We start from the raw sequence: 12952 nt of genomic DNA, 5'->3' as shown, positions 1-12952 counted from the left end.
CAGGACAAAGACCAAAATTTTTGTTTGTTACTCATGGCTGACATTATGAACAAGTCAGTTAATGTCAGTGAGACTCACTCTCATATATATCAATGGTAAAATCAGATCTTCTGAACTGAAATCAATATGAAGATAAGTCAATGATGTCTATAAGAGGTTATCTAAGACCCCTCAGACTTCTTCTTCACCTCAAGATTATGTTCATGAGTGTGCTGCCCTAGCCGGTGTCCCTTTCCAAGGCTACCTGTGTAAGAAGTCACATGTCCCTTTTCTACTTCTATCATGAGCTCTAAAAGGACAAGGACAGAGTCTCAACCTACAATGTTACCTGAAAACGAACTTTAGGAGAATAGGAGGCCAGAAAATAAAATAATAAAGAAGATATTCTAAGACCGAATTTTTTTTAATTTTCTTAAATGTACCAAAAGGTTAATGAAGAAGAAATAATATATAAAATCTAAATGCAAAAGGAAACCCCAGAAAGCAAAGCGGAGCTTAGAGCTGCTCTTTCCCAAGGATGCTCACTGAATTCTGGTGGTCTCAGGCCCCATTGGGCAGGGAGACAATTTCCTAATCTTTTAGGAAATTCCCATTTATCTAAGTTTGAAACTTCAAAGTATTATGTTCTCAGCTTAATGGTAAACATAAGAAACCACCCTTCAAATGACTACAGGTGTGATCATGGCTCTAAACCCAACAGCATATGGAAAGGAGGAAGTTTTCCAAAACTCCTCTAACCATAATTAGGCTTCAGTAAGTTTTATTCCAAATCTCAATAGCTAGGTGGTCGGAAAACTCATAGATGAACGTTTGGATTAAAGTATCACAGATTGGCAGAAAACGAATCTTGTTTAAAGGAAGACAGCTTTAGATCAGGATTTTGTAATGAGTATTCCTACCAGAAATAAGAGACCAGAGCACATTACTCCTTTTATTTTATGTTGCTGAAGGTCGCAGTAGAATACTGTCACAAGAAGAAACTTAAGTCACAGATTTCTAAAACAACGAAAAAGGCAAGCTCTCTCTATTCACAGATTATGATTTTGAATACAACGAATCTGCAGCATGTTCACCAGTCTTACCATGGTGTGAGAGAGTCTTCATATAAATTAATATTAAAATGAACAATAAAACAAGTTGAATTAAACAGGAAAGGGTTTTATCATGGCATTAAATACCAAGTACTTGACAAAAACCTAGCACATATCAGAAAGGATTTAGAGCAGTTTTTTAAACCTTTATCAAAAGAGTTTTTTAAAAAGTTTAATAAGTGCTATGTCATGATTATTGATAAGACTTGACACTGATGTCATGAGAAGAAAAGGGAGGTGAGAAAAATGGACACGCATATAAACATGGTTTATAACATTGAAGAGCAATGACAAAAGATAAACTACTTCATAAGTGATCATAAAGTGATTAATTACTCATGCAAAAATGGTTTTTGACTCCAATTAATATCATATATAGAACAATTCCAGGTAGTTAATGGGAAAGATAAATCTATAAAGGGTTCAGAATACAATTGAGGAGATCTCAGACTCTTTTCACCTCTCTTTTCTACTTTCTTTGAGTAGGCAAGGAGTTCAAAACAAGATATAGAATGTAGAAAGAGTACACATTGAAAATTATTCGTGATCATAGAAAAAAAGCACCAACTAGTGCTATAGAAGGGTACTCCTCTTTCATTAATAGATTGGCCAAAACAAAAGACTAATAATATCAAGTGTTGGCAAGAATGTCAGGCATCCACAGTCCTTATTCTGCAGAAAGAACTGCAAATGGCATGTCTAAGAGGAAAGTAAGGGAGGGTTCAGCCCAAACTGAGGCTGTAGGGCCTTCTGAAAAGACAAGAGAGGAAGCATGATGGGAGTTAATGTGGGGACATCATACTATTGTTTACATGTGAGTATTCATCTTACTGTTGCTTTATGAAATGTGTTCATATTCTATAGCTGATACTATAGGTATGAAATATACAGATATAATTAATATTCAATATAAAATAAGTGTAAAGTGTGAATGAATTGATTATATACTTCCTTATATAGAAATCAATAATTCACAAAATTCCCTTACTAATCACTGAGCAGTTGGTATTAATCTTCTCAAACCTTTCTCTGTCCTATTTCCACCCAACTGAGGGGAAGACATGGCACCGAGAACACTTTATGAGCTTTCACAGATGTTAATGTGGTTACTTCTGCTCTCCCCAGCTCACCAAATGCTGTAGGTCAGCATGCCATACAACAACTAGATGTTCAAAATGCACACAAAGAAATTCGAGCAAATAAAGAACACTGAGAGTGGGACAAATAGTCTTCCACACACCAACTGGTTATCCAATACCAAATGTTCAGTCCTGAAACCCTATATACAAGCAACACTAGACAGACTTGAGCAGATTGCATTTATGTATTTTGGAGTGTGTGTGTGTGTGTGTGTGTGTGTGTGTGTACATTTATGCACATAAAAACAAATAATGAAAAACAGAGATAATGAATTTGAAAGAGAGTATATAGCTGTGTTTAGAGGAAAGAAGGTAAAAGAGAAAATAATAGGATCATACGCTAATCTCAAAAATTAAAAGGAATACTTTTTTAAATGCACATAGTAGTTCATGGACTGATCAAATGATTCCTGTGGCAAAGAAATTCCAACAGCAATCCATTTTATGACCTTCAGTGATGATTTTGAGAATGAGAACCCTGTTAGTTGGCTCTACTAACTAATGACAATCAACACATAAGATCTTAATTATTGAGAATACTATAAATATAGCAATTTGGGCCAAGGGAGTCAAAGGTTTAGTGAAATTTCCAGCTCGTTTTCTCACAGGGTTATTAAAAACCCTGTGAGTTTGTATAGTCTGCTGTAAGGGAGGGAGCAAAGGAAGGCAACGAGAATGGAGCAGTCCCTCAGTGACACTGGCTTGTTCTCTATTCTCTTCCATTGAGTTCACATGCACATATCCTGCTCTGGCAGATTTCATTTACTTCTTTAATGGATGAAAGAACTGAGGTTCAGGCGTGCTTTCTAACACAATGCAGATGCCCATCTGCATTGGAATCCAGGTTTGTCTACGCTCAAAGGCATTTTTAATCCGATTTACTCTATCATGAAGGAAGGACCTTAGCCAGTGCTGGATCTGCCAAGCAAGATGTACCCACTGGTGTCATGGTAGAGAGCGCATTTATTCCTAACTAACTTCCACCTTATGCTGGTTACTTGGCTGTCTCAGTTGAACTTGAGGACTGCCAGATAGGAGGGACGTTATACCTGACCCATGAAACACTGTCAAAACTCGTGACTAGGAATGTCATGGCCCAAGGGGAGAACTTACTGATGTTGCTTTGCTTAGTGGTATTGTTGTGAAACTGTCTTCTAAATATTCATGTTTGTGTCTGGCAGATCTCTTTGTTTGCAACCTTGGTCAGAGAGGCTCTTTGTTGAAATTGGTATGGTTGCTAAAAATCATAAATGTTAAATGTGTTAATAAGAAACAACAGAGTGTATTCTGCCATAAAGACCATGCACACATGCATGCGCGCGCGCACACACACACACACACACACACACACACACACACCTACTTCATCCATTAATGCTCAGAGATTGTTGTGGAAATAGGAACAGAAAGAATTAGAGGCCAAAGGATAAGAAGACATTTCATGAAATGCTGTTCTCTAGACAAGATATGGCTTGCACACCTGAACCCACAGCAGCTGTGATTATCGGCATAATTCAGTAAAAAAAAGAAAATCCTGCCTGAAGGATGAGACCTCTCAAGGCCATACCCCAAGCTGAGAAACTATAGGCAGTTGGTGACTATAGGGAGAAGAGTCACTTTCCTTTGGGGAGCAGGGTAGCCACTTGTAGGTTAACCATACCTGAGTGGTGACTCTGTACCTATATGACCATGGGCAGCACCAAATGGTCTCAGTGTGTTACAATGAAAAGCACATGAAATTAGAATAGAGATGTAGTGGAGACCAGAAAGGAGGAAACCCTGAGAGAATTGGAGAGAGGATATGAGGAATGGATATAATCGAGATACATGTGTTTCCGTGTGTAACATTTTCAAAAAAATAAAATTTGAAAGGAAGAAAGCATCCATACTACCATGCACTCATCTCGCTAGAAGGCACATTGCAGAGGGTGCTGTATTTGCTTCATCTGCTTCAACATCAAATAAGCTCATATTTAAGATCCAGAAGGTTTATGTTCCACCTTTGTGATTTCCATCTGGACAAATGCAAGGGTGGTAATAGCAATACCAGCCTCAAGGGCAGCAACTGCGTGACTGCTAGCAGTACTGTGCTTGCTCTCTAGACATAAGGACACAAGTCATGCACTATTACAGCTCACCCTCCCTTTCTCTAGGTAAGAGACTAGTGAGTCAGGCTTGGGTTTTCCACTAAATAGCTGAAAGGCATTCAAAAAACTGGCTCTCCCCATTTAGGGCTCCATTTCCACCTCGGGATCTCAAGGGCAGTAGGTCAGATGACATTAGGAAGGCCAGAGCCAAAGACTGGCCTGTGATGTGGCAAATACCCTCTATTATCCTAAGAAGCAGAGAGTGGGAAAAAGCAAATGTCATTCAGCTCTGCTCTGAAATGACAGGAATGTGCACCCTCACCACCCACCTCGTTCAGCTCTGGGAAGGATTAATAGACGTTATGTGCCATGCTCTGCTGAGAGCTATTACTGCCTTACAGGGGAAACTCCCACTGTTGCCAGCAAACAAGACTGATGATTTGATGAGGTGGGAATATTTTCCGTGTAGCAGTATGTAAACACTGCTCTTTTCATCCAAGCCTTCACTCTTGTGTGCACTCTCTTATGCATTTATATGAGCCCATTTTCTTCCTGGCTGTGGATATTCTATCCTTGCCCTTTCCAAGAGTTTTAAGAATGTGCTGACCAGGGCCCCTGCTGAGCCTCTAAGCTGATTTCTAAGGCGCACCACATTCTTTTTGAGAATGTTAATAGGCATATTCACATTTTGTGCCAATGCATACGCCTTCCCTCGAGCCAATGGGAATTGCATTGTTGCAATTGACCAGCAGCTCAAGAGGCTACTGTGGAAGAAAATCCAGTGATACATATAGACAAAGGGCAATATTTGCTAAGACATAAAAGAGAAAAAACATCCTAGGTCAAATCATGTCTCTTCCACACTTGCTTAATGAGTCAAAAATAACTCTAAGTATCCATGACGGGACTTTTCAATAAAAGGTTTTTATCATCCATTCACTGACTCAGTGAGCATTTACTGGCCACAAAGTGTAAGGGACCACACCATGTTTGAAGATGCACATGTAAATATGATTTGACTCTTGGCTTCATAATCACCTTACATTCCTGAGTGACTGGAAAAAAGGAACTACAGTAATTCAGTGGGAAGTGGACAACATATTGGTTACTCTGTTCATCTGACCATTCCTCTACCGACTCTGGTGAAGATGTAATTTATCTCCACTCTTCCTGATATGAATGGCACATTGATTCTGTTCTCAAATTCTCACTCTGGTGCTGGGTACAATTCGAACTCCAGGGCCACAGTTCTCAGACGCCCTATTGCTGTCTTACTGGGTAAGCCTGGGTGAATGGGGGCCAGGGCTTGTTCTAATGCCTTAATGCAGCACTACAAAGAACGGCAGCATGCCCCCACAAAACCAAACACAGGCATGTTTTCATCATTAGATGATGAGACGACCTGGGTGGGGTGAAAAATATAAGTGTGCTGAAAGAAATAAATTCTTCCCAGTCTACCCCTTTAAATAGCCTCAATCCAACCACTTCTCTACCATTGAGATAACCCTAACACCAAACACTCACTATGATTTGTAATTTGACTAATTCAGAGAGTATATTCTTCCCTGACCCCAAGACAAAATTATTTTAAGTCATATATGGTATTCCATGAACTTTCTAATATTTCTGTTAACATTTAAACACAAACTCTTCGTGGAGGTAGTAAGACGTAGGTGTTTTTTAGTATCTCTCCTCCCCTCCCAACTTGCTCTCCTAATGTGTGGGTCTCTTTCTATATGGACCTGCTGCCTTTAATGTCTGCAATCTGCTATTGTGAAGATCTTAACATGATGGACACTATGTGTAATATTTCCTTTCATGTAGCCTAGTGTGCTAACTACACAAGTTAACTCACGATATACCAGCAAAATATACTCCTTAACTTCTTGAATAATTGGTATTATGCCCCTAAATAATTATATATCTCTTTGCATTTGGATTTTTGGCTCATACCTTGTCAAGTTTCTGAGCCCTCAGTAGGAAAAGCATCTTCCTTCTTCATTTGCTCTGTCTCAATTCCTATTGCCTTCCCAAGGACAAAGATGTTATAAATAATCAAATAAATTGCTGTCCTTATTTTAAAACAAGTGTAAGAAGTTTGACTGTTGACATTTTTCCTAACTAGCCATTAATTCATAGCTTTCCATTCCATTACGAATTCTGTGTTCTTCAAACATCTGGGACTGTCCTATAACCTTTACCCACAGGGAAGACCTAAGTCTAGAATCCTTATCAAATACTCTCCTCCAAGCACCCAGCACACACAACAATGTACAACCCTATGCTTCTAAACTCTGTCTTTCAGTCAAACAGTTCAGTAAGATGCCCTACAGTAGGCTGTGACTCTTGACATTTATTCTAATAGCTCAATCCCTTCAAATTATTTTCTCCTAAGCAAAATGCAGAAATGTCCCTTACTGAGATATGAGTGTTTCTTATTAATATTTATATGTCAAAATCATAGTCCCAAGGTGTAGATCTAGAAAGGATAGCCTTTGGGATGATGAGATCAAGAAGGTGGAGTCCCCATAAATTGGAAGAAAAAAGATGCCTGAGAGACCCTATGCAAATTCCATATGAGCCCATAACGAGACTCAGCAAAAAGTGAGTGATTTTTTTTCCCAGACTGAGTTAGAATGGACAAAATCCTGAAGGCAAGCAAGAGTGTACAATGTCCTAAGATGTCAGGAAACTTCAGATAACTAAAATGTAAGGAGACCTCAGAGAGAGAGACAGAGAGACAGAGAGACAGAGACAGAGAGACAGAGACAGAGAGACAGAGACAGAGAGAGAGACAGAGACAGAGAGAGAGAGACAGAGAGAGAGAGGGACAGAGACAGAGAGATACTGAGAGATAGAGATCTATAAGTGTATATGGGATAAGCAGACCAGAAAAGGCTACAGCCGCTGATACACAATCCTGGATTTCCCAACATACCCAAGTATTGACAACTGTCTCTTATTTATAACCCATATTGCATGTGGTAGGTATCATGATGGTTTGATGAGATATTCTCCTATTTGAACACATGGTTTCCAGTTTGTTACTGTCCATGAAGGGTCAGGATGTGTGACCTTTCTGGAGGATTATGTCACAGGATGGGCTTTGAGAACTTAAGGCATCACCTCCTTACAGTTCCCTCTCTCTGCTTCATGCTTGAGGTAAAGGAAGTGAGCTCTCAACTTCCTGCTCCCGTCACCCTGCCTCTGCTCTGCCATTATGAACTCTAAACATCTGGAACACTAAGCCAAAAATAAACTCTTCCTTCTATAAGCTACCTTGGTCATGGTGTTTTATCACAGACATCTAACCAATACATATATCATTGTAAAATAAAAGCAGATGAAGATACCCCCTTCAATCCTCATCTATTCATGTGAGCAGATACTAGAGGAAAAAAACAAATGTCCACACTTCTAGGGAGATATATCCTTTCTCATAAAACTAGGTCATCTTAAAGCTATTCTAAGCAAGGAAAGATGTTCTTTTGACAACAATGGTGTGTTCACAGTTGTTATTGCCTACACTAGCCACAGGCTGTTCTAAAATTAGAAGGTCAATGTCCACTTCCCTCCAGACTGACTTACCTGAGTCTTCCATGACTTTATGAGCAAGAGAGGTCACTATAAATACTAGTAAGGTACACTGGAAATTTGTTTTCCTTCCCTTCATTTATTTCACTCTTTGATTTCAGCTACTTCCTCCTTTATCCTCCCGAGATCTCTTGACAGAGAGGTTGTCTGTCCAAGTTAGGATGAGGGCTTGTTTTTCCAGGAAGGAGTTGTTCTTCAAGATGTAGGTAACTGGTCAAGCAAATGTCTGGGCTTTCTGGAACAGAAGCCACTGACAATCCCAGAGTGACACCTGGGCGTGGCAGAAATGGTAGCTGAGGTTTGGGGAGACCGTTCAAGTGTATAGTATTGAAGCCACTCCTAAATACTGAATTGGGTTTCCAGGAGACAAAAGTCGAGTAAACTTTCAGACAGAAGCAACATGGCCATAAAACCAGAAAGCAAACAACAGTACTTATTGTCCTGAGAAACCAGGAGACTTCATATAGCTACAGTAAAAGCAGACCTCTGGGAAGGTAGGAGAGGAATATAAAGAATTAAGAAGGGTTCCTGTGGATAGAAACTTGAAAAGCAATAATAATCAGTCTGAACACTACACAAAAGGCAAAACTCAACAAGTAGATAGTTTTATAGAGAAAGGAATGCAGCCTGGATTTTACCAATCAAGCTTGCTTAGACAATGCTCGTCAATTTCCTGTCCGGGATGTGGCTGGCCAGGTTTGGCTTATTCCCTGGCCTCTCCTTGAGAACTGAGTCATCACCAGGTAGCAGGATTTCAAAGAACACGAAACACAAACCATTACCTGAGAAACAGGCTTGGGTGTCTTGCAGTGATTTTGTTTCACAGTGGAAGAGATTTAATTGAAGTTTCCAGTAATCGAAACCAGCAAATACTCCCTGTCTAATGGGTTATTAATTAGCCTGCCCGTGCTTCAGACGGCTTGGTTAAGGAGATCTTGATATTTAGAGTGGATCTGTAGTGTCAGAGGTGTTCCTCTTCTGCCTCACGCATGATTGTCGATCCTTAGCCAAAATAAATTAAAATCCACTGGCTAATATTTAGATGATAAGCCTGACATTTTCATTTTTAGGCTATTAATCATTTGCTGTATGCCAGTTCATCTTTGCAAAAGTAGTCCTTATACTATAGGTCACCTTTATCTTTTTATCAAGGCTTCTAAAACGGTGTATTGAACTAACACCCTTTCCCAATAATACTCTTTGCAAATGAGTCCAACTGTTTACTTATCTGTCTGTACTTGCACGGATGTATAAGCTAGCTTTATAAAAAATAAAAACTGTGGAAAAAGACGACACCACCTATCTTCAGAGAAGTTTCCTCCTGCAGCAAATGGAAATAAATACAGAGATCCACAACCAGGCATTACACAGAGAGTGAGAGACCTTGGAACACTCAGCCTTAAGCAGGAGAGCATCATCAAATCCCTCCCCTCAGGGAACCGTGCAGAAGAGAAGGCAGAAAGAGTACAAGAGACAGAAGGCATGGAGAACACCAAGAAATTAACAAGACTGATGTACATATGTGCAAGACTGAGGCAGCATGCACAGGGCCTACATGGGTCTGCAGCAGATGGGGCCCTGGAGCTGAAAGGAGAAGTGGACACATGCCCCATGCCTAAGCCAGAAGCTATCTCCTACTCGTAACCACTGGCAAATGAATTTTTAGTTTCCTCCAAGACAGTCTCACTGGGAAAATAAACTACTCTTACGGCAGGCTGTACACCCAGCAGGAGATGGCCAACAGAAAATGAACTCAATGGCATATTTAGAAGCACCTTGTTTTATAATATTCTGTCAGGGCTCTTCCTTTACACCAAAAGAAAAAAATCTTTTTTAATTTTTATTTTATTTATATACTTATTTCTACAAGTCTTTTGCAAGTATATTATGATTTCCAGGTTAGGATTGGTTTTTATGTTTGTTTGTTTGTTTGTTTGTTTGTCTGTCTGTTTCATTTTGTTTTTATGGTATTCCCAAGGGTGTGAATGAATGAGGAGGTCTCTGATTCTTGTGCCTTCTCTTGGGATCGTTTCCATCTGTTTGTTTTGTCCAATACTGATGAATTAGTTTTGTTTGATTTTATTAGATTATATTTTATTATTAGCTCATAGAAGCCTGGTTGTTTTCTAATGAGAGACAGAAAAAGGATAGATTCAGGTAGAAGGTGAGCTGGGAAGAGTAGAGGGAGGAGAAATCACATCTGGATATATTACATGAAGAAAGATTAATTTTCTGTAAAGGAAAAATGAAAGGTGCAAGCATGTTTGTGTGTGTATACATGCTGGTGCAAGTGTGTGTGTGTGTGTGTATGTGTATGTGTGTGTGTATGTGTGTATGTGTGTATGTGTGTATGTGTATATGTGTGTGTGTATGTGTGTATGTGTATATGTGTGTGTATGTGTGTATGTGTATATGTGTGTGTATGTGTGAGTGTGTGTGTATTTGTGTGTGTGTGTGTGTGTGTTTATGCTGTATTAGGGCCAGAATATAAATAGATCAGCAGTTTCAAGCAGCTATTTCTTTTATAGACCACCCAGGTTTGATTTCAGTACCTCCCAGTATGGAGACTCACAACTTCCTGTCTCTCCAGTTCCTCAATATCTGACATCCTCTTCTGGTTTCCATGGATACCACATGCACATGGATCATGCAATCTCACATAGGCTCAGACGCTTCCACAAAAATATTTTAAAAGAAAAATGTAGAACTATAGCATTAATAATTAAAGTTGAGAGAAACTTCCACATAGAAGAAGCCTAAACCATGAGTCACAACAGCTCCATTTATAACTTCTTCTGCCTCTGACTGGTTGTATATCCTTGAAGAAAGTTCTTGATATCTCTGAACTCATGTGGACTAAAGGACCAGGGTGAATGGAGAACAGACAACCTAGTTTGGAATTTTTCTATAGTCTTCCTCTATCTTGTTCAAAATAGGGATTCTTGATAAGAGTCCAGTTTTCATGGAATTTGTGTTGTGGTAAGTAGGGGGGGGGTGTTTGTTCCACTTTGTCTTTAGTTGGTTTTTTGATCAATTTTGTGTTTTTTTTTTTTTTTTTTATTCAGAGCAATAGACAATTTATTCTCTGTTAGTTACAAACAATTGGATTAGTATTGTATTTAATCACAAGGGCAAACCACAGCAAAACAAAAAATGTTTTTCCATAGAGGCATATGAGTACAGCAGCTGTAGTAAGCTCAACCTATGTGTTACACTTGGGAAGAATACATAGCACATTCCATGAAAAATTCTATATTTTTGAAGTCACTAAAGTCAGAATACTCTTATCCGTTTTTCTTGATATTTTTTTACAAACACTCAGAATTCCCCTTACACAGCTTTTTTCAAATGTAGGTTGTGTTTTGTCATGCATACATTTGTGTGTGTGTGTGTTTGTGTATTTTTATGATTGTTTATGAGCAAACATAAAGTTAGAAAGTAACATGGTCTCTATTAGAAATGGCTAAAATTAAACAAGAGTTTTGTAACAAAATATCATATTTACATAAGTCAGAATGTAAGACATCAATCAAGAGACAGGACCATTTAAAATGTAAATGATGCTATTTAATGCATAATTTTCACAGTATTATGAAGCACATTTACAAGATTTGTGCTTTTTTAGGTAACCTTAAAAGAGAAGAAAATGCAGCCCAAATAATGTCTATTGGAAGAAAAAGAATTATGGATTTATATACCTGCTTATTTTTTTTTATTAACTTGAGTATTTCTTATATACATTTCGAGTGTTATTCCCTTTCCCGGTTTCCGGGCAAACATCCCCCTCCCCCCCCCCCTTCCTTTTGGTGTTCCCCCTCCCACCCCCCCCCCATTGCCGCCCCCCCCAACAGTCTAGTTCACTGGGGGTTCAGTCTTAGCAGGACCCAGGGCTTCCCCTTCCACTGGTGCTCTTACTAGGATATTCATTGCTACCTATGAGGTCAGAGTCCAGGGTCAGTCCATGTATAGTCTTTTAGGTAGTGGCTTAGTCCCTGGAAGCTCTGGTTGCTTGGCATTGTTGTACATATGGGGTCCTCGAGCCCCTTCAAGCTCTTCCAGTTCTTTCTCTGAGTACTTCAACAGGGGTCCTATTCTCAGTTCAGTGGTTTGTTATAGCCAGAGTCTAGATAATCTATAACATGTGCACATTTACTGCACATAGTTCATGAAGTTGGGAAGTTGAAGATCAAAATATCTGGCAGTTATTGTGTCAGTTAAAAGACTGGTCTCTGATTCTAAGATAATACCTTGCCTGTTGCATGCAAGTAAAGGAATGCTGCTCCAACTTTGGCAAGAGTGAAAACTTAAGAAGCCCATTCAGCCACACCATTCAAGATGTCAAAAACCCATGCATGAGGCTCAAGTCCTCAGGACATAAATGTTGTCTGTCAAGTCAAAGCTACCACATGACAGAGCTCTAACAGGAAGTAAGTTCCCAGCACACCAATGTTGGAAGACACATGCAGGTCATCCCAATAAGAAAGAACACTTTAGTGGGTACCATCCCAAGCAACATCATTCATTTCCTTTGACCTCAATTTTCCCACATGTCTAATGACCGTAATTGCATTCTCTATCTCAAAGATCAGTACTTATCATGTGCTACTACTTTTTTCCAGAGCACATTGCCCTACCCTTTATGTAAATGCTTACTGATGTTTTCCACAGGAACAAAGGAGTCATCTTCAAGGAATGTCACAAAGTAAAGTCATCTGATTGGTGTTTTCTTAGAACTCACTATTTTTCTATGTGCACTAGAACTAAAACTTGAACTGATGAATTTGCAAGGTTATTTAGGAGGGAAATTTTCCTTGAAAAGCGATCTATTTTTCTCTGAAAGAAGAGGGTAGAGAAAAGGAATACAGTGAAAATGTACCTTTCAGGCTGGGAAAGCATCCTTTTAGTTGGCAATAGTTTATTTTGTTATATATTTGTTTGCTTACAATGTCTATTTTATCTTAGTTTCCTAAACTTGAATGCTGTGTGGTTCAGGTGTAACTAGCAAATAGCAGGGAGATTTGGGTTATGATAGTAAATCTAG

Source organism: Rattus rattus, chromosome 11 (assembly GCF_011064425.1).
Source record: "Rattus rattus isolate New Zealand chromosome 11, Rrattus_CSIRO_v1, whole genome shotgun sequence".
Taxonomy (NCBI): Eukaryota; Metazoa; Chordata; class Mammalia; order Rodentia; family Muridae; genus Rattus; species Rattus rattus.
The sequence above is the reverse complement of the archived record's forward strand: the minus strand, read 5'-3'. Positions refer to the sequence as shown.